The sequence below is a fragment of the Schistocerca americana genome, chromosome 5 (assembly GCF_021461395.2).
Source record: "Schistocerca americana isolate TAMUIC-IGC-003095 chromosome 5, iqSchAmer2.1, whole genome shotgun sequence".
Lineage (NCBI taxonomy): Eukaryota > Metazoa > Arthropoda > Insecta > Orthoptera > Acrididae > Schistocerca > Schistocerca americana.
The window spans coordinates 511472132-511495731 of record NC_060123.1 but is presented as its reverse complement, the minus strand read 5'-3'; positions in this window follow the sequence as shown (position 1 = coordinate 511495731).

Below are 23600 nucleotides of genomic sequence, written 5' to 3'. Positions count from 1 at the left end.
ATTTTAAACTTTACAGCAATTTCCGGGTGCTGATTCCCACTTTGATCCATAATTTACTGCTTATGAACAGCAAATTATAACTGAAAAAACTGCAGAATGAAATGACATTAAGGATAAGGTATTTGAATAAAATGAAGAGAACAGAGATTATTGAGAGTTTCAGGGAGAGGATCAGGCAATTTTGGATTGACAATGGCGAAAGGAACAGAATTAACGACGAATGCTTTGAGAGATGAGACCGACAAAACAGCAGAGGATCACGTAGGTAAAAAGTCAAGGACTGTTACAAATCCCTGGCTACCACAGGAGACAATGACGTAACTGACAGAAGTAGAAAATATAAAAATGCAGTAAACGAAGCAGGCGAAAGGACATACAAACATTTTTAAAAAATGAGATGGACAGATGGTGCTAAATAGCTATGTAAGAATGGCTGGAGGACAAATGTTACATTATAGAAGCATGCGTGAGAAAGGTAGATGGCTGCCTGAATATCAACAGCTCAGATGACATGTCAGTACTATGCAAAGCAGAGATAACTTGAAGATGAAAGGAATGTACAGAATGTCTAAGAGACAGAGATAAAATTCAGGATAACGTTACAATAAGAGAAGAGGCAGTAGGTGAAGATGAAATGGGTGATATGATAATGTGAGAAGAATTTGACAGGGACTGAACGACCTAAATGGATATAAGTCGTGTAGAATAGGCAACAGTCTCTCAGAATGACCGAAATCCTTAGACTTCAGGAAGATCGTAATAATTTCATTTCCAAAGAAGGCAGTTACTGACAGACGTAAATACCGCAGGACCATTAGTTTTACAGAAGAATGGAAAGGTTGGTAGAAGCCAGCCTTGGTGAAGACCAGCTTTGGTCTGGAAAAATGTGGGAACATGCGAGAGATTTCTCATCCTACTGACCCCAGGTTTAAGAAAGGCAGACCTTTGTATGTAGCGTCTGTAAATGAAGAGAAAACTTTTGACAGTTTTAGTGGACTACACTCTTTGAAATTACGAAAGCAGAATGTTCAAAACCCAGGTAGCGAATGTTTATTTACAACTTCTCCAGAAACCAGATGGCGGTTGTAAATGTCAAAAGATATGAAAGAGAAGTTGTAGTTAACAGGGGAGTAATTCAAGGGTTTAGCCCACCCCAGATGTTACGCAGCCAGCACAGTGAGCAAATAGTAAAGGAAATGAAGGAGTAATTTAGAAATGGAAGTATACTTTGGGGCAAGAAATAAAAGTTTTAAGGTTTTCTGATGGCTTTGTAGTTATGTCAAAGGCAGGAAAGAATTTGGAGGGTCTATTGAAAGGAGTGGGTAGTGTCTTGAAAGCAAATTTGAAAATGAACCTCAACAAAAGTAACACTAGGGCAATGGAGTGTGATCAGGAAACAGGCGAAGCTGGTGGAAAAAGTGTGGGAAAAGGATGATGAATTTTACTATTTCGGTAGCAAAATAACTGATTATGGCCAATAAGAAGGGTATAAAATGCAGACTGGCAATTGCAAGAAAATCATTTCTGAAAAGTAGGAACTCGTTAACATCAGATATGAAGAGTTATTAAATCTTTTGTGATGATATTTGTCTGTATAGCCTTGTGTGGAAGTCAAATGTTGATAGCTCTAGTAGTTTTTAAGTAGAAATTCGTCAATGGAACTGTCTTGGAGAAATGATTTTAAATTAGATTTAAAATTTGCTTTACTAATTGTCAGACATTTAATGTTATTAGGTAAATTATAAAAAAATTGTTGCTGCCTATTGAACTCCTGTTTGAGCCACTGACAGCTTTAACAGTGGTAATAAAGTTCATTTTTCCATCTAGTTTTATAGGTATGTGTGTATTATTCTTATCAAATTGTGATTGGTTATTTATGACGAACTTCATTGGCGAATCGATGTATTGTGATGGCGCAGTTAAAAAACCTACATCTGTGAGTCAACACCACACATTATTCTTACTGCTCGCTTCTTTGCAATCAATACTTTCTTTATAAGAAAATTATTGTTTAGAACTTCACTAAGAGGAAATAAGCAAACGCTGTCAGGAGGTTGAGACGTTTATTTCCAAGATTAGAAATTACGTGAAGAACAAAAGTAACTGAACTTAATTGTTTGATAAGCTCAGTAATATGCTTCTTCCAGTTCAAGTTCTCATTAACTGTACACTCTAAAATTTGGATCATTATACCCTATTTGCTGACTCTTGTTCATGTGCTACATTAATGCCTGGCTTAGATCTGTCTGTCGTACACTACTGTATGTAGTGTGTTTTTTTTTTAATTTATGGAGACTCCATTTTCAGAGAACCGTTTAATAACACTTTGGAAAATATTGTTTACAAACTCTTCAGTTGCTTTCTCTCTAATGGGGTATTTATAACACTAGTATTGTCTGCAAAGAATACCAAGTTTCCTTGTTGAATGTTCAGTGGAAGGTCATTCATGTATATAAGGAATAGAAGTACGCAAAAAATTGAACCCTGTAGGACTACCTCTTTTTCCAGTGGCACTAAAATTTTCTACCTTCCCAATATTGTTTGATTTATTCAGCACAACTTGTTATTTTCTGTTCGTGCAGTATGATTCCAACCACCCATCCATTATGCCATCTATTCCATGCAACCTGAATTTTGTAAGAGAGTATTTTGATGACATATTCAGACGCTGGTGATAGATCACAAAAAATACCAACTGGCATTATATTATTATTTAATGCTTGTACTACTTGATGAGCGAGTATATAAATAGCATTCTCAGCCCAGCAACTCTTATAAAATCCAAACTGTTATTTTGTAAGTGAATTTTTCCACTCAAATGTGTGATTTCTCTTGTGTACACAACTTTTTCGAATATATTGGAAAAAGATATAGGGAAGGAAACTGGAGAATAATTGTGTCTCTCTAGTCACCTTTCTTATGAAGTGGTTTAATAATAACATATTTTAACCCAACTGAACAAATTCACTGTGTCTGTGATGCACTGTATACTTCACTAAGGACATAACTTATTAAGCTGGAACAACTTTTCAGCATTCTATTTGAAATTCCATTGACCTCACAATAGCTTCGTGCTCTTACAATTTATATCACTGTATTAATTTCCGTGAAAGATGTTGGTGCTCCTTCTAGTGGCTTAACGTTTTGTGGACCGAAATTTTTTATATTTTTCTTGCTTCTTCAAGTGAACCATTTAATCCTATATTGCTGCTACAATTAAAAAGCTATTGATGGAAATATTTGCATCTTATGGATTATCAGATACAATATTGGCATTCAGTTTAATTGTTACAGAATCTTGTGTGCTGACTGGATATCCTGACTGCCATTTGGAAATATTCCATGTATTTTTGTCTTATCATCTGCATGATTTGTTTCTGGCAGGTCATGCATACTTCTGGATATTTTAATGAACTTCCTTAAAATACTAAAGTATTTTTTGTAATATGCAAGTAATGTCGGATTTTGACTTTCTCTCATCTCCACATACATTTCTCTCTTCTTCTTTTATGAGATTTTAATTCCCTTTCTTATCCATAGCTTATTTTTTTAATGGATGGTCTGGACAATTTTTAGGATGAAAGCTTTGATATATTGAGGCAAATTAATATGGAATAAACTGAATTTGATATTAGCATTTCTTTCTACAGGGTGTTTCCAATTCGTGTTACAGACTTCTCGAGTTTGTAGAGAGGGCTTAGTACATTATGTTCTACATAGGAACCCATGCCAAGAAACGTAATCCAATGACGCTATAGGATGTTGAAGTTATAGGTGCCAGTGCCTGCATATGTATGCAGTGAAGGGTGATTCTCTGGTAATGTTACAAATTTTCAGACGTGATGGAGAAGAATAAATGTATCAATCGAAGGTGAACATTCCTGTACAAGAAACGAATGAGTTGACAGTTATAGGCGAAAACCATTGTAATATGTGTTACAATAGATTATAAGTAATGATACTGATGATACTGTTGTCCTAATATTGTGGGATAGGCAGCATTCAGAGGTGGTACTATGGACCAAAACAAGAAAAAATTTCCACTAAACATTGCCTCTAAAATGCATGCATTCAGAACTATGAGCACGTGTTTGATAGCGGAGAGCTGTTTCACACAAGCGAAGATGAACCAGTGGTCATAGCTCCTCCGATCATCTACCTTGTTTTCCAAACCTATAACGCTGCAATGAAATAATTAATCTTGTTTTTCTGGATCAGGGATCCAAAATTGAACGAGTTTTAGTATTCTGCTGACAGCGTCCAGCTGTGCAGCAAGGGATGTTTACTCAGTTTGGTAGTCAATGACATTAAATACAAAGAATTGTTCAACTCATGGCACTATATTTAATTCGCGAAAATTTTTCTTTAGTCACATCATAGTAATGTGCGAGATCCTTCTGCACAACATTTAGCAAGCAGCAATCGTCGAAACAGCACCCATCAACCTACTTTGTCTGCATCTCAAACCTGACTACCTTCTAAAAGAAACTACTTATACTATGTTTGTGATTGTAGCTCATGTACAAGAACACTACTGCATTCATAATTGTAGACTTATTACCACCTACCAGTGTCCAGATAACCTAAGTACTTTATGTAAGCTTCACTAGGCAAGTAATTCACATGATCTTACCCAATCCTTTCATCACAGCCACTCTTCCTCCCAAGTCGGAACACAGAACAAGACTCCTCCTAACAAGGACTCAGAAACTAGAAGAATGCTGAATTCTCTTCCCAGCTAGACTGGGTTTGTAGATTATAAACGATACACTGTAAAAACAAAGTGACTCCTGAAAGATGTGAAATCACATACAGCGACCATGGAAAGAATTTGAATACATTACAACAATTATTGAAAACTAATTATAATCTGTACTTTTAAAGTATTGCAAAGATAAATGCCATAATGTACTGAAAGAAAAGTATAATGGGAAAAAGTGCAAGTGCCAAATTAACAGTCAATTTTCATCATAATTCTCCTTGATAAATTGGTCAGATTTGGAATGCTCTGGGCTGGCTGGAGTGACCGAGCGGTTCTAGGGCCTACAGTCTGGAACCGCACGACCGCTACGGTCGCAGGCTAGAATCCTGCCTCGGGCATTAATGTGTGTGATATCCTTAGGTTAGTTAGGTTTAAGTAGTTCTAAGTTGGATGGGACTGATGACCTCAGAAGTTAAGTCCCATAGTGCTCAGAGCCATTTGAGACAATTTCGAATGCTCTGGAGGAGACAACCAGAGAACATTGCAGAACACCAAATCCTAAAACATTTTCGAAAGGATAAGGCTATGTAATAACAAGATTAATTAAAATGAGTGCTAAATGAAAAGTAAACAAGGGTAATATCATGCCATTGTCTTTTAGCTTAACTTCACACAGTGCCTTACACAGTGCTAGCCCATAATTTCCCAAAATCTAAGTTTACTGACGTTAGTATGTCACCACAGCACGACCTACAGGTCTGTTAATAAAAAATTAGCCCATGCATTTATCGCGTGTGGATGTTGAATTAGCAATTGGTTGATGAGCCATGAAGAAAAATAAGAAAAGAATGTGTGCTAAATGTAACTACCTAAGTTAAAACTGATTCAAATTAACCTCATTAACATTAAAGAAATAATTCTCAAAGATCTGTCAGTTACATCTGCTCATTGAAGTATGATTTTAAGGCATAAAAACAAGACCAGAAATTATTCATGTTCAGTAACAGAGTAAATGGTAAAACATATATACATATCCTACATACATTCTCTAAAGCAAAAAACTATATGATATCCTACATAGACACTCTAAAGAAAAAAACTATCAAAATTCAAATCGGATATAGATAAAACTTGATGTTACATTGTGCAGATGAGATGTGTAAGTGTATGTACTCATCAGTGTCAGTAAAATTACCATAAACAGAGTAAGTAACTAGATGAGAGCTAGCCCTATAGAATAATATTTTTTTAAATTTGTCTGTACAAATATTCCTATTTACATAACATAACATTAGTCAAGGATAGTTCAACAAAATTTAAATAGACTATGAGATACCAATAATTGCTAAAAGAAAAATGCTTTGAGTGGTTCTACATTGTCTACACAAGTTACGTTCATTAAAAATAATGTATGTCCAATCTCCATCGACAGTTTCCTAACCATCTTCTCTGTGCTACTAAGAGTGTCAAAGTATGAGGGGCATTGACTACATAGGACAACATATTTCTTTCTGAAAGCAGATTGATTTAAATCAAGATTCCATTTCGCCCTATTACTCTGCACTCTTTTGGCTGCAAAATGCTAGTTTTCAACATAATCTCTGTTTACCGCGACGGCCTTACACCACCACAATTGGAGGGCCTGCTATCACTCTACTGGTCGACATTGGAGCTAACATGTTGCTGATGGACGTGTTGGTCAGTTCCAACCAATGGAGACGACCAGTTGTGCAGCGAGGTGATTGTAATTAGTCGATCAACTTGAATAAGTGTCTGCACGCTCAAATACTGCGAGGGATACAGTGTGTGCAGCCACCTAGCACTCAGGAGATCAGACAATTTGTGCCACCTTGATCCAATGATGATAGAGGCCTCGCATGATGACTCACAGTGCATTTTTTTTTTTTTGTTGGTAGGTTTCCATAGACATTCTACAAGCGCCTATGAATGGAAGCGATTATTTGCTTTTCCAGTTCCCTTCTTGCAATGCACCTCCGTTACAGACCCTGTTTGGAAGACTGCCTATAGCACCATCTTATATTGGAACTTCATGAAACCAAAGAGGCTGAAGTGGGAATACCCCACAACAATTCCGAATTTCTTCAACCGAAATTGGCCAAGAAAGAAAATCTATTGCCTTAGTAATTGAATGACCCTCGTATTTGACGTTGTACGCACTCTCTTTCCATAACATTATGATAAAACCTATTAATAGGGAAAGAATATGACTTGTTCTGGAGGGCCAGGATGCCAATAGAAAAGTTTACCAGTTAAACACAGTTGTTTTCGTCACTGTTTCGTGAAGTCGGGATTCAAACATTTATATCTTTGTTTCATCTCAGCGTTACTTATTATGGTGGGACAGATTTCACTAGTACCTCGCTAGTGCTCGATATACAATAGTGGTTGAGCAAGCTGCTGTATGTGTAATGGTTCTTGATGTACTCCAAACACTTTAGACCTGCAAAAGTTTTTATAGAGGGTCCCCAGAACACATCCTTCATATTCAAGAGAATATTGCGACTAACACTCCACTCGGACACTCAAGTGCCTGTTATATGATTAGTTCCATTCTGATTGGCAGAATAATTGTTTTTCATACTCTCCAGTAGGGCGAGGCACCTGTGATCTCAACGAACAGGCGAGGAGTCAGCACATATACTGTGCGGCAGTGTCTTTGCCTAAGCTCTGCCATCTGCCCTCCAGTTCGATCCATAAAATTATACAAACAGAATTAGTGTAACAGCTTCATGTGGCACCTCAACATAGATACATATTATTTACACACATAATACACAAACATGGACTTGTTGCATTACACAAAAATGGTTACTATTTCCCTTGATACCTTTATAAGTTTCTTTCCTTTCACAATAATGTACCTGAGGTTCGATATTCATACAATTCACTAACAACCTAAGTACATTATACCATGGGGTAATACTCATAATTAAATGAGAGAAAAATAAACAAGATTCATATCACATAGCATAAAAAATAAGGTCAATGTCATATATGTGTAATGAATGGATATATGATATGATATTCTGTCATGTAATTCACTACACACATCTCACTATTGCCATGCAGATCCTAACTAAAACTCAGCTATCTCAGTCATAGACAAATAGTATATTGGTTGTTTCTGATTAGTTCAATCACTAACTACTACACTTTTGTTGTCTGCCTCCATAGCGTACTGGTAGCGTTACCGCGTACCATGCAAGGGGGCCCGTGTTCAATTCCTGGCAAGGGACTGGGTGTTGTGTGCCCTTCATCATCATTTTCATCATCATTGACTCGCAAGCTGCAGATGTGCCGTCACCTAAAGAGGACTTGCAATACAGCCGCTGAACTCACTGAATGGGGCCTCCGGGCCAACAATGCCATATGATCATTTCATTTTTACCATTTTCTTTTACTTCGTTTTGTGCCTTGAATCCTTGTTTGCCTGTAGAAGCATTTGAAATTGTTGATCGAATATTACATCACAGAATGTTAAAAATCTCTCCAGAATTGCACCCTGTCCTTTTAACCTCAAATTAGAAGAGTCTGTCATCAGTATACTAACTATAATGATAAATGAATCAAAGCGTATTTTGTACTCATCAAAGTTGCTGTCGCTCAGCTCTCCTCTGTTCATGGAAAACACATACCAGTAGCTCACGTTTCTCTTCTATAACTGTTACTAAGAAATACAAAAGCCACAGCACTTCATTTATTAACAAAACAACATAGATTTTTCATATAAAGTGAGATAAAATAAGACAAATTCCATAAATTAGTACCCCAACAATGATCTGTTTCACTGCTCTTCAGTAATCACAGCTAAGTAATACAGCATATATTTTCATTCTCAGCCAGTTACAGTTGACTGAATGTGGAATTTGCTGTGGGACTTGTGGAATATTCCCACTTCAGACTCTATAGTTTCATTAAGTTCCAATTGGTGGCGGCTTTATATGTAGTCTTCACAATGGCGTCTGGAGCTTAGATGTGTTCCAAGCAGGAAGCTGTCGATGAGTTTATTTTCGCAGAAAACCAGATCACCGCAAATAATCATAGGCACTAGGAGATTTTGCAGAGAACAGAAGTATGGTGACTCGTCATAGGAGGTGTCTGTCATCACTGTAGCAAGCTCATCCAAATCCGTCTGATCTCCCAAACGCCAGCTAGCCAAACACAGCTGTGACTCCTGCAGTGTTGGAACCTGCAAATATTCTCATGGGTGATCGTTTGATCACAATCAAACACCTCACTGTTCAGCTGGACATCTCTGTTAGTAGTGTTGACACACTCCTCCATGTCTGCAAACTAGATTCCTCGCCCTCTAACAGAAGACAGTAGAATAACAGACCACTGAGAGTAGTAGCAGTTGTTTGGAAAATGATTAAAAAGGAAACAATGTAAAACCATTATTTATATTAGCACACAGTACAATTAATTACATATTTATATATTCACAGGTATTCAGTTAATATCCATATGGAAGAGTATAACAATTTTGCAAAACTACTCTTTTATCATAGTGAAAGGAGAAATCTTTTAACATATTTGTTTATTAAACTTTTAGTATTTACATCTCTAGTTATTTGATTGTATTGTAATTGTACTTTTTCTTTTACTTCATTTTCGATTAATCTGATCGTAGTTTCACCATTCAACTTTATAAGGTTGTATTAGTTTAAAGTAAATCTTTTTATCTTTTTTACAGCGCTTTTACCATTTGTTTCATTATAATAACTTTTAGGACCAGCTAAAGCCCAGTTTGTAATCCATTTATTATTTCCTAACTCATCTGCCCACTCTCCTAACATACAGCCTCGATATTGTATTTTTCCCATTGTCAATATATACTACAGAATCAGTATCAAAATAAAGAAAATATTTTCCTCGTTTATCTTTCATATAATCTAAGTCTATCATTTGATGTAGTAAATGCAGATATGAAATATTAGTAGCTGTGTTATTTTCCACATAACAACCCTTGAAATTGTAGTTAATCTGAATCATATTGTTATTAATAAACGCTTTATCTATTTTATCTAATTGATCATCTAACAATATGTCATAGAATTTTGTAAATCTGTAAAATACTCAGTTTTACTCTTATTTTGATGTTGTCCAATTTTTCTCCATAATGAAACAAGGCATATCTTAGAAACAGGTCTTTTTCTGGATTTGTTTTTATATTATTAAGATCTAATTGAATATCCATTTTTTCTTTCACATATTTATAATATTCCTTGTTGTTTTTGAAATTAAATGGAGTGGTTTCTAATTTTATTTCATAAAGCCTTTCATGTAATTTTTAAACAACATGTTGTTTTTATTTCTAAAATTCCACACTTCATATATTTCTATGATTTTATATCTTTCTTCTAATGCTTTATTTACTTTGTCAGTTTTCTAAGTAGCAATAAAACTTCTTTCATCATTATTGTGATTATATTCATTTTTTTTCTTCTACATATTTTATACACAATGGAAATAACAATTTTTCATTTTTAACGATTTTCATATGCACTGGTAAAACAGGATGGTACAATTTACGTGGTGCTAATATTTTACATATTATTAAACCATACCATTTTTTCCTATAGTATTGTGATTTATATATTTTTGTTGGATATCCTACAGGATAGTAATTGTAATATTGTACAGCTGGGTAAAGACTACAAATATCAATATGTCTTATTTTGGTATTGATATCATCTGATTTAGCTCTCAAATTCACTGTATTTGTATGACCATCACAAAAAGCATCTCTTGGTTTCAAAGCCTCTATAATTTTCTTAAGTTTTTTTTATATCCATCTGATTAAACCCAATGATATTCCAACACTTCTACTAAATTATATCAAGCATTTCGAATTTTTGTACTTCTTGTCAAAGTCTTTTGATATAAATCGTCTATTGATGCTAGATTTTTTTTGCATATTGTTTCATTTCTGAAACATTATTCACAACCATGCCAAAAGCATCCATGATATTTATAAACAGTATTGGTTTCTTTCTCAAAGCCATCTACTTTTGCTCCAGCTATATTTATTACGCTGCCATTAAGACCATGTTGAATATTAACATTATTTAAACTATTTAACCATTCAACAGATTTTTTACTATAATTCTTTTTTGCTCTTTCTCTATTACCTCAATTTTTTCTACTAGTTAAATATTTCGATCCATATATAGCCATACAACCGCAAGTAATTGTTAAATAACACAATGGATCAATGTTAGCAATTTCAAGAAATTGTTTTCTTAATTCTAAACAACCTCTTCTTAATATACAGTGGCGGTCAAAATAATAGAGCCACCTGGCAAAGGTTTGGAATAAAGTGCACATTTATTACTTGACATGTTTGAACTATGATGGAAACCATTACAACCGAGTCACATTGTACTATAGTCAGTTATATCGATAACACAACACAAAATAATCAGTAATAATCGATAATATTCAAAAGAATACCAGACCACAGGGTCAAAAAAATAGAGCCAATTGAAACAAATATATTGTACTTGATCTCAGTCTTATGAAACGTACAGGAACAGTCTTTTTTGCATAGGACTGCATTAGTACTTCGTGGGGTAACCCTTATTTTTGAGGATTGCCCTGCACCTCTTACCCATAGAGTCTACTAAACGCCTGCATTCGTCACTACTGATCGCATACCAGGCTCTCTGGATTTCTTCCCACAGTTTTTCTGACGATGTAGCTTTTGAGCGGTCAATTCTCTTGTCTAAGATCTCCCATAAGTTCTCAATGGGTGATGCATCAGGGGACTGAGGTGGCCACTCTAATACTTCGATATTGTGCTCTTGAACAAACTGCCTTATGATCCTTGCAGTATGCTTTGGATCGTTATCGTGCTGAAATTTCCATTTTAGCGGCATTTCCTTTTCAGCATAAGGCAGCATCACATTTGCCAAGATGTCTTTGTACATTTCTGCGTTCATTATGCCGTTGATACAGTGTATTGGACCAATGCCGTACCACGAAAAACATCCCCATACCATAACACTTCCGCCACCGTATTTCACAGTTTTTAAAGTGTACTTGGGATTAAATTCCTGGTTTGGTGGGCGGCGCACATAGACTTTTCCGTCTGAGGCAAACCTATTAAACTTGGATTCATCGGACCAAAGGATGTTCCTCCACCAAGTATTAGGTTTTTGTTCATTTCTCCGGGCAAAGGCTAACCTTTTCCGAACATTAGCTTGTGAAACATGTGGCTTCTTTCTTGCAATGCGCCCATTCAATTTTGCAGATCTCAGTCGTCTTTGAATCGTTGAGGTTGATGGTTGAACATCATGTTCGTCGCTAAACAAAATGGCTTTCAGTCGTGGTGTTGACAAAAATGGGTCTTTCTTCACTTCCCTAGTGATGAGTCTGTCTACGCGAGGAGTAGTTACACGAGGTCGCCCCCTGTTCTCCACCTGCGGCTTTGTTTGTTTTGACCGTCTCATGGCGTTCTGGACTCGTTTTCGCGAAACGTGCAAGACATTGGCTATTTTATTCATGGACATCCCACTTTTGAACATCCGGAACATTACTATACGCTCATCTTCACTGGTATGCTTTGCTCTGCCCATCTAGACGAATGTAAACAAAACCACACGTCAATTTACATACAAAACAACTGCATAAAAATCAATTTAACGGCACATGTGTAAAGTGGCTCTATTATTTTGACCCATAAGATTCTTACCTTTATGCCTCTTTTCACACGTCTAGCTCAAACGCTTCCTTTCGGACGACTAAAGATAGCAGCAACGTCTTCCCTGATGTTGTCTACAAGGGACTGACAACACGGCACTCGTGGCGATTTCGCGAACTAATAGATATCCTAGTTCTTAATCTCGTCAATAGAGGTGGCTCTATTATTTCGACCGCCACTGTATTTACATCATAATTAAATTATTCATAAATCTCTTTTCTCATATTGAAAACATAATTTTCTTTGACTTTTTGACTATGCTACTTAAGAAACTCTTCTCTATCTTTTGGTTTCATTGTATCAACACAATAATATTTGATATCAGGAATTGGTCGTATGTAATTTTCATTTTCTTGTGTATTGAATAGGTGTGTAAAGTAACGTTTCTGTAATTCTTTAACAAATGTTCTTGGAAACTCACTGAGTTTTCATTGTACAAAATTATTACTATCTATTATATTCAAACCTAGTTGTTTTATGTCTAACAACATTAATTTTGCACCTGTGTAAATGGTACATGGTTCTATTGTATTTTCAACACAATTCTTCAAAATAAACTGTGAATCATAACTTTTAGCACAGTGAAAAAGTATAATCATTATGTTTATTAGATATCATCCATTTACAGATACTATCATTTGTCTAAAATCTATAAACAGTATCACCATTGAAATTGTATAATATTACCAGATTCGGATTATGTGTTCCTGTTTCTGGATCAGCTTCATGATCAAACCACATATATTTTTCTGTGTAAGAACAACCTATTTTTAAAATTGGATTACCTTTTCACAGCATTCGAATTATTTGCCTGTAACTACATTATAGCATTCTTTACACTGAAATACATAATAATTTTTATTTTCGCCATTAACATTACAACCGTTTTACTACAGTTCTGACATACATGGACTTTATGTTTGTTACCTTCATTATCAGTTATGTTTCTTATGCATTGACAACCTTATGGCTTTTTTATATTGCATTTAACAGTGATGTGTTTTAATTTCAACTTCAAGATCATAATTTCTACATTTTCAAAACCATATTTATGTTCTTCATATCGTAAAGAAATCTTTTTACATTCTTGACATTTATATACTGTATCACAAACAGTTTGATGATTGTTTAAACGTTCTCGATTATAACACTACTACATTTTTCACAATATATTTTATTTTCTATTCTATTTTGTTACTTGCTATTGCACAATATACACTGTTTCCTTGCTTTTCACATTTATCTCGTTTTTTGTTTTATATGCATTGTTACATATACCACAAGAATAAGATGATCCTAAGAATGCTGACATGCTGATGAATACATGAAAATGGTTTTGATTTTTATGGAAATATATCTTTATTTCTTTATCAACTCCACAATAGATAACTGAGTTGAAAGTTTCAGCACATACAATATTCAGCTGAATATCTAGTAATTCTGGAGCATGTCTAATATTCTCTAGTGTAAATCCTTCTTCATTATTATCTTCTAATTGCTTACACAATATGGTAGTTAGTTCTTTTTGTAATTTACATCCATCTCCTTCTCCAATTTTCTTAATCTCACCTGTAGTTAATTCCCTACCTAAGATACAAATTGTATGTTATGTTACTACAAGTATAATTGCTCTTGGACAACATAAATTATCATTATTATCAAGTCTTTTAATAGCTCTTTTAGTTCTTTTAACATCAGCTAAATTTACTATTTTACTACCTCTAATACATCTAGGAATTGTTAACATTTGAATATTAAAAGAGGTATCTGCTATATCAATAGTCTCACTAGATGTTAAAATGTCTCCAAGTTTATTACACAAAATTTATACAGCTTGTTTTGAATTATTTGAGACTTTATATCCTGTAGATATTGTATAAGATATATTTGGATTTTTTACTGTTATATTCAGTTTATCTCCATTTCTGAAATTAGTTCATTTTTAGCTACATATGCAATAGCATTGAGTGCTTTAATTTCATAACCTGTTTCTTCAATAATTGTATTGAGTTTACTAATACGATCATCATTAAAGCCAATTTTGTAATCAACATACCAAGCTTTAAATTTTTTAATAAAATCTGATGTCATTTATTTTATTTCAAATAAATCTTTTTTTTTAAATCTATTTCTTGCTCAAATAGTTTATTACCAAATGAAAATATTTGTTCTAATCTTGCTGTTTTCTCTTTTCTTGGTGGTTGAATTTTTTCAAATATCTCATGATCAAATTCGTAAAAGTAGTCTGAATTAGATAGTCATTTTGATTTTTATGTAGTATATTGAAACAAAAAAGATATTGAAAAGGAAATTCATGTAACATAATTAAATTAAGTACTTCTGATTTCTTTATATTGCTATAGTGTTTAATACCAAGACTTTTAGCTAAATCTTTGAGATTAATTCAACTGATACTGTTCGTTGTAGTTGATCTTCCTTTTTCAATAATTCATTTATGTTTAATTTGGAGTATGCATTAAGAATTAAATATTTAGCCAAAGCTTTGAGCTCTTTAACCTTAATTTCAGATAACTCCATTTATAAGGGGAAAAATTTTGTTTTTTGTTGTTTATATTAGTTGTTTATTCATATGTACAATTATTATTGAGAATTTTTTTCTTCATGAGTTTGTTATGAATTAATGACTTTTCATGTCATGTAAGTTTACCAATAGCTACATATCTACCACATTCACATACAACTTTTTCAAATAAGTAATTGTTCCCATAATACTTCTAGCACAGAAAAAAGGACATTGATTACTCATATTGTGATATCTATCCCTATAAAATTTGAAAAAATGAAAATCAGCAATATTTTTATTTTTGCATCGACTACATTTCTTGGTTGTGTCCATTTATTTTACATAAAAATCTGTATCATGAGTTTCAATAGTCATACTTTTTATACTTCATTTTTATTCCAACAACTGTATTATTATCTTCCCAACTGACCACTTAAGCATTCTTGTTTGGTAGGACAATTTTAATCTTATCATCTAGAGTAAAAAACCGTTTTATAGCCACATTTTCAACATTTCATATAACTCTCTTAACTTCATTAAAGGAATATTGATACTACTGAGCTTTGCTACAACTTCGCTTTTCTCCATTTAAATATCGAAAAAAAAGCTAGTTGCAGATCTTCTATAATGGTTCATATCTAGAAATTCTTGCCAAAGTTTAACATTCTTTTACATATTTAATTGAGATACTATGATAGATATTTAACAAATCATCTATTTTTGCAACGACCTAATTATATGGCGAAGCTTTTCTGTTATAATTCAGATTAAACTCTAGAAACAATTCTGTTATTCTTACCATTTCAGTACCATCAAACATCTGTAAAATAGCACCATTGTGATTAATCTTCATGATAATATAGTTTCTTAATGAAATATTTTTCTCGATATTTGCGATTGCTGTATGGTTTAATTTTACCAGGTGTATAGTCATCACATTCGATTGACTATAATCAAGTAGATTTGGTATATCGATAATTTCAGCCCTTTGGAATTGTTGCAAAAGTTGTGTAATATTTTCTATTTCATTTTGTGTCTTACTGTCTTGTATTTCATTTTTCCTACTGCTGTTTTTCTTAGGATAATTTCTATTTTTTCAAACTTGATTCATACAGATTTTACAAATCGGTATTTGTTTACCTAATTGTGCTCTAAATTCATTTATATCCTACTACATTTAATAAATTTATTCCGATTGTCTATGTCATTCTTAGTATCCCTTCTTAGGAGAATATCTATTTTTTTGATCTTGATTCGTACATTTTTACAAATTGATCTTCATTCATGTAATTTCGTTCGAAGTTCATTTACATCCTTTAAGATAGACACTTTTAGTATATTTCTGTAATATGATGTTATCCATTTATTATATAAAAAACCTTTAGTATCTGTTGCCATTTTTGTTATCCAGTTATAATGATAAATTGTATTGCATTTTTAGTGAAAATAATAAAAGTGTCTAACTCAAATTCTTTTGACAACATTTCTATGCATTGAACAAGTAGAGTTGTCTGCAAACCATTTATCAACACATTCTTTATGAAAGATATGATTACATATAGTTTTCACAATTTGGCAATCATCATCAGCTAAATATATGGCGCAATCTGTTTATGAAGAACCAATTAATTGATAACATTCTGATAGTTTTTCACATTTTAAAATGCAATCCCAATTAACTTCATCTTTAAATCCTATTATAAAATCTTCAGGCATTTTTGTTCACAGGATATTTCGTTCCAGTCTACTTTATACTGAAATTCTCTTATAAAATCTTCAGATAATTTTTGATAATATGATGTTTCTTTCCAGTCCACTTTGTGTTTAAATGCACTTATAAAATCTTTAGATAATTTCTGAAATTCTGATATAATTTCCCAATCAACTTAATCTTTAAATTCACTTATAAAATTTTCAGGTAATATCCGACATCTTCATAAAAATTTATCTTTAAGTTCTCTAATATAATCTTTGGATAAATTTTGGTAATGTGTTATTTCAGGCCATTCTAATTTGCCCTGAATTTCTCTTATAACATCTTCAGATAGAACTGCTTTCTCTGATAGAACTCTCCAATGGATTACATCAAATGTGTTATATATATGTATTTTTTTGACAAATTTACTCTTTTTAGATTTACGTAATGCACATATACCTTCAATTCGATGCCTTTCATTTTTAATTGTTAATCTGTGAGGATTATGTGTTTCTGTAAATTTTTTATGCTGCAAACAGTAGATATATTTACATAGTTTAAAAATTATCCATCTACCAGCTTCAGTATTTCTAGATCTCTACCAAATTTTCATCTAATTTTGGAGCAGTGATTTAAGTACACTTTCTAATGTATTAATCTCCTTATTACGATGTGACATGATACCTTCATAAATACCATTTCCTTTATTAAAATCCGTTTTCAAATTATTAATTATTTCATCAATATATGTTATAGTGTTATAGCTATCTTTATGAAGCTCCATAATTTTTTCATTAAGTCATATTGTAGTAACACAGTTATTAAACTGTGTTAAAACTGACTTGTGTTTAGGTTTTATGACAAGATCATTTAATTAATTTTCAAAATATTGATTGTTAACTACACTTTTTATCAGCTGGATAATTTACTTTTCCTCTTTTATGTTTAAAAATAATGTAGTTATTCGATTCTTTTAAGATGGTTTCAGAATGTTTAATTACATTCTCTAACTCATATTTTTTCTAAATCTTTTGGTTTTATTTTTACAGTGCTTTGTTTGCTTCTTTTAGTTCCAAAAATGTCCATTTATTAGATTCAAAACATCGTTAAATTTATAACTATCTGATAGTAATTTAAATACAAATAAACACAAATGACCACATATTAGTTAAATATAATTTTGTATCCTCTCATTGTTATAGTACAGATTATTTTTCCTCAAATAATTAACTAGTTGTTTTGGTATATATCCCCCAAATGAATCAAAAACAAATTTTTATCATTACTCTTATAGTAACGTATTCATTGTGTACCATCATGACCAGATATATCTCAATTAACGATTCCACATTCGAAATTTTTTGTTATTTTAAGTACGTTGTCAGTCATGAATACACCACAAAAGTATTTTTTTTTCATTTTTTATCAAGCATTTCTATATCAAATTACTTAACGCATTAGGATACTTATAAATTATATTTTGCAACTTTTTTTAACCCTCTACATTTCCTTTCATTTTTAAATTATGTCTCTTTTGTTCCTCTAATTCTTTATCGCCTTTTTTCTTGTTTATTACTGTATTTGCATTTGCTGCATATACATCAGCTATTTAAACCAGATCCTTCTTTCTTTCTTGTTAGCTACTTAATAATTTTCTTCACAACAAATGTTGCTAATGTTATCAATAAATTTGCACTGGTTTTCTTATCTCTTATTCTTTTTTGTTCTTCAGTGAAAAATTTATCAATACTGTAGAGTTGATAATTATTAGCTTTAATTTTTAAATTGCTGTTGATTTAATTTTACCACTAGGTACCAATTTGTAAACAATGTCAAAGCTACCCATTTATATAATCGAAAATTATAAGCCATATCCATTGTCATCAAGGTCAAGTCCTATTTTCTTTTCCATGCATTATTCTTCTAAGAGCTGTGGCTGCTAATTTTTCTCCAACTGATGCATCAGAAGCATACATTCTTTCATTAACAGCTAACTGAAGCTCTTCATCTGCTTCATGTCTTTTTCTAAATCTTCATTATCAGTATATCCTATTAATGTTGTTTCCCAAGTTTTATCTACTGGATATATTCTTTTATCTCCTCTAGATAATCTTTGATCTAATTTTGTGCCTACCACTATAATTATATCCTAGAAGATGCATTTCGAATGGAAGTTTGTTATTTAATGTTTACTATTCCTTTTCCATATTTTTCGCTTTTTCAAAATGTATGTGGTAGGTTGTTCGAAAATCTAATTAAATGTGGTTTACCTTTTGGATTGTTGATAATAAAATCACCAAATTTATTTGTTATCATCTGTACTATGCCAACTTTTTAATCATGATTGTTTTTATTTTCAGCTGATTTTTCTCCATAGATTAAGCATCTAACATTATACATCCAAACATCTCCTACTGGTTTTTCTGTATATTTTTATATTAAACCCATACCCATTTTCTCACCTGAACTTATTTCAGAATCTGATTGTGATCGTTTGAATTTTGAAATATAAACATCAACAATTTCCTTTATCAAATTATAGTATTTAACACCTCTACCTGACTTTATTTTATTTGGATTATTATCAGAATACAATGATCCTTACTTACATAATATATCTGCTTAATTTGATTAATCAACAACTACAAATTTTTCATTCATATCATTTATAGTAATCTGCTTTTTGAGTAAAAGGTTCATTAATCAGTCTGTTCCTTCATGAACCTTTTCACCAATTTTTACTTTATCTCCATTAAATTAAACTAGTAAATTACCAACATATTTAAATGTACCAACAGTCCTCAATCTGAACTTCATCTTCACTATGATTAACAGACTTTACCATTGTCTCACTAAAATATTTTTTAACATCATTCCCATCCTCCTTTGATTTTTTTGTATTTACTTTATATTTCTCTTCTTCAAATATTCAAGGCAGATTGAATTTCTTACTCATTTAATGTAAAGTCATACTGGCCAGAAATGTCATCAGACCAATCTCCAAAGTCTTCTATATGGTGGTGATATGGAATCATTCGTTTTTCAGCTTCTCTATTTTCTTCAATAGCTTTCATAACATTATCAACTAAACCATCGAATCCTCATTTAACTTGTTCTATTGCATCAAAACAGGTTGATCACCTTTTTTTATATTTTTCATATTCTGTATGTGGTTGTTTTCCATTTTTTTTAAATTCTTCTTTTAATTCTTTTTGTTTCTTTTTAATTCGTTTAGCTTTTTTAATGAGCTGTGGATCGTATTTTGTAAACATTTATATAACATGAAAACATTTATGTTTTATGTTGATGTTAGGAAATGTTTAATTAGTGCTCTGAATTTGCCACCATTTTATTTATGTGTCATATTTGTCATGGTAAAACCAAAATCATCATTCCAACATTTACTACACATATTTCTGAATTCATCATATCTTAAATCACCTCCAACAAATTCATGATAAATTTGTGGAGATTTGTGTCATCTTGTCTAAAAATATTTAAAAAATTGAGATTATCTCGAACTAGTTGTTTTGGTATCTTTAGATATGTTTGAGCTAAATAAAAGCAATCTATTGCTTTATGTCTACCTCTAGTAAAATATTCTCTCACAATATTTTGATTTTCCAATATGAAATCGTCAAGTACTACAACTGCATTAACTTTACACTCTTCTAATGGTATAATGTCATCATTGTCACTAATAGATAAGCTTTTTCAGTATCTAATTTATCATCATGTTTTCTGCACTTTTTTGATAAATTCTTGATATTTTATTAATCTAATTTTTTTGAATATATATATATATATATATATACATATGTATTCTTTTTGAATATATATATATATATACATACATATATATGTATTCAAAAAGAATAGATCAATCAAAGTATCAATCAAGTATATATATATATATATATATATATATATGTATCAAGTATATATATATATGATTGTTTTTATCCCAGTTTAACCAATCTGGTGCTAAAATATAATTATCAATCATTAATATTGTTTTTCCACATCCACTAGGTCCAGTAATAGCACATCTAATAGAATTAGGTAATAACTTACCATTCTTCTCTTCTTCTCTGAAATTCTTATTTTTGGATCCTAATCTGTTTTTATTTAATTACCAATAAATGAGTAGAATAATACAACTAAGTGACAATTTGTCAGAGCTCAAAACAAGATTAACTGTACCTGTAAGAGGTTATTTTAAAAGTATATCACAAGCTGGTTTTTGTACTTCATTTTTAACTCCAAATATTACAGCGAAAAATAATAAATTATATTGTGATGGTTAAACATTAATAATTCCAACTGGCCCATGTACTTTGGAAAGTCTAGAAAATATATCCACTCGAAAAAGCCTAATATACATATTGAAGCTGATGAATTGTTAGAGTTATAATTGAAAGCGATGTTAAATTATTTATAGGCATAAAATATAGTATTAGAAGTGAGGTTAGGATTTAGTAACTAAATTATAGGAGCTAATGAAAAGGTTGATGCTCATAATGTTCCAAAAATTTTACCATTTGAATTAACAAATGTAAATTTTAATTTAACTGATGGAATGTATGTAAAGCATAATGATCATTTTCATTATGATACAGATATTATTGCGTCATTTAAGCCAAAATAGAGTTTGAAGCACATATAATTTATGAGCCTTATTGTCCTTTATTTGTTCCAATTCATGATAAAATTCAGGATTTAGTTGTAAATATGACTGATGAAAATGATGATGTGATCGATTTCAATGGTGCTACTGTAACAGTTATTTTAGAGATGAAACGATGTTTTAATTCATTATAAATGAACAAGATTGAAAGCTATCAGTATTACTCATTTCCTGTGAATGATAAGACTAGAAATAACCTGAATATTCCTGGCAATTATACAGAAATCAATATTCATATTGGAGATGGATGGGTACATCCTAATATTGCTCAGCTGTACATGAACTTCAATTTTATTGGAGGTGATGGTACTGATTATCCAACATATGATGGAAAATCCGATAAAAAAATTGATTGACAACTATTTGACAAAACTGTTTGACTTTATAACCATAAAAAAGGGAAATTAGATTTTATCTAGAATTGAACATTGTTTCTTTTCATCATCAGTTTTACTGAATTTAGCATCGTTTGTTAATGACAAAATATGTATAGAAGGGCATATATGTAATAATGGTAAAATGAGAAAGAAAACAAATGAAGTACTATATCTTCTAGAAATGCTTGCTGGTTTTCTGAGAGATCACAAAGAGATAATTAGGGAATGAGACATTACTCTAATTTTACATGGAGTTCTAGTGCTAAAGAATGTATTCTTTAATGGACTGATTTTAATAATGCTGGTGTTGAAATAAAGGATACACAACCAAAAAAAGGTAAAATTGTAGTAGAAAATATTGATATCAGAGTACCAGTTGTTAAATATAAGACTAAATATAGACTAGAGCAAAGAGAAAATATACTGAAAAATCCTAAAATTCCCATATCCTTTTATGAACTACAAACTACAGAGGTGGCTGGATTGAGTGGTAAGAAAAATTTTGAGCTAGATTTCATGAACTACTATAATTCAGTGGAATCTGATATGCCTTATTTGTTATATTTCAAACTAATTGAAGAAATAATCAGTTGACTGATTCATCTTTTTTGATTATTTAATGTAACATACATTATATTTAAAAAATAATAGAAATGAAGTATTTCCTCAAGAAATGTGGAATTTAGATCCAGCTTATGATTATCTGAAAGGTTATGATGCATCTCGAGAACTTAAATGTGTTACACAACTGAAAGGAGATGCTGATACAAAACCATATAATTTTACTTCAAACTGCCTTATCTATGTGATTAATATAACATGTAGAAAAAATGTAGTAGCTGCACAAAAAACGACAATGAAATTATGTGCTACTTTCTATGAAAAAATACCAGGTGATACACTTTTTACATAATTATGTATGGAAAGAAAAATCTCACTTATGATACACAACATAGAATAGTAACTGAAAATTTTTAGGTCATCATATTTTACTGATATTGTATGACCTCTAAATTGAGTCTCCATATATACATCAAATTCCTTTTGTTTTTTAAATATATTGAAAGGTGTCATGTCAAAAAAAATGTTGCCATAAATTACTGTTACACTTTGTCTCATTTAGTTTAATTTCACACTTAATATTTAACCAATTGGCTATTTTTGCAATACAATATTTGTATGGTATAGCTTTACCTTTGTAACATTTATTAAACATATCAAATACCTCAATAATACAATCCATGTCACTACCATCAAATGTAGATACAAATGCACCATTGCAATCACATTTCATTAATTTAGTTAGTTTCTCTATAAAACAATGTTCTCGATATTTAGGATTCCATTTTGGTTCAATTATATCAGGATAGCAATTGTAGAACTTTTTACCATGTCTACACCACTCTGCACATTTTTAACAAAATTCGATGTATAATATTCAGGTGGGTACAGTGCATCAGAAATAGCAGTCACAATTCCTTTCTTGTTTTGCTCCATTTACTATATAAAAAAGTTAAAAAATTGTTGTCCTTATTTTTTATCGATTAATAAATGAATGAGAAACTAGAAAAAGTTATTCGTACACTAACAGAATGTTTGTATTTAATTCTGAAGTGCTTTAAGGGATAAAAGAGTAACAGAAAATGAAAAAAACTAGTTTTTTCACCTTTGAAAGAATACTCGCTTTTATTTATTTATATATAGTTGAATAGCTCTTATAGTGTAGATAATGACAAAATTTTAATTTTTAAGGTTGGTTAATATTTAACTGCAAAACAAAAATCGATCTATTAGAGGCCTGTGACAGTGGTTTTCCTCATTACCAGCTGTGAAGAGATTGAGATAGTGCATGGCCACTGCAATGGTTTCCTGAACTAATTCTGTTTCCTCA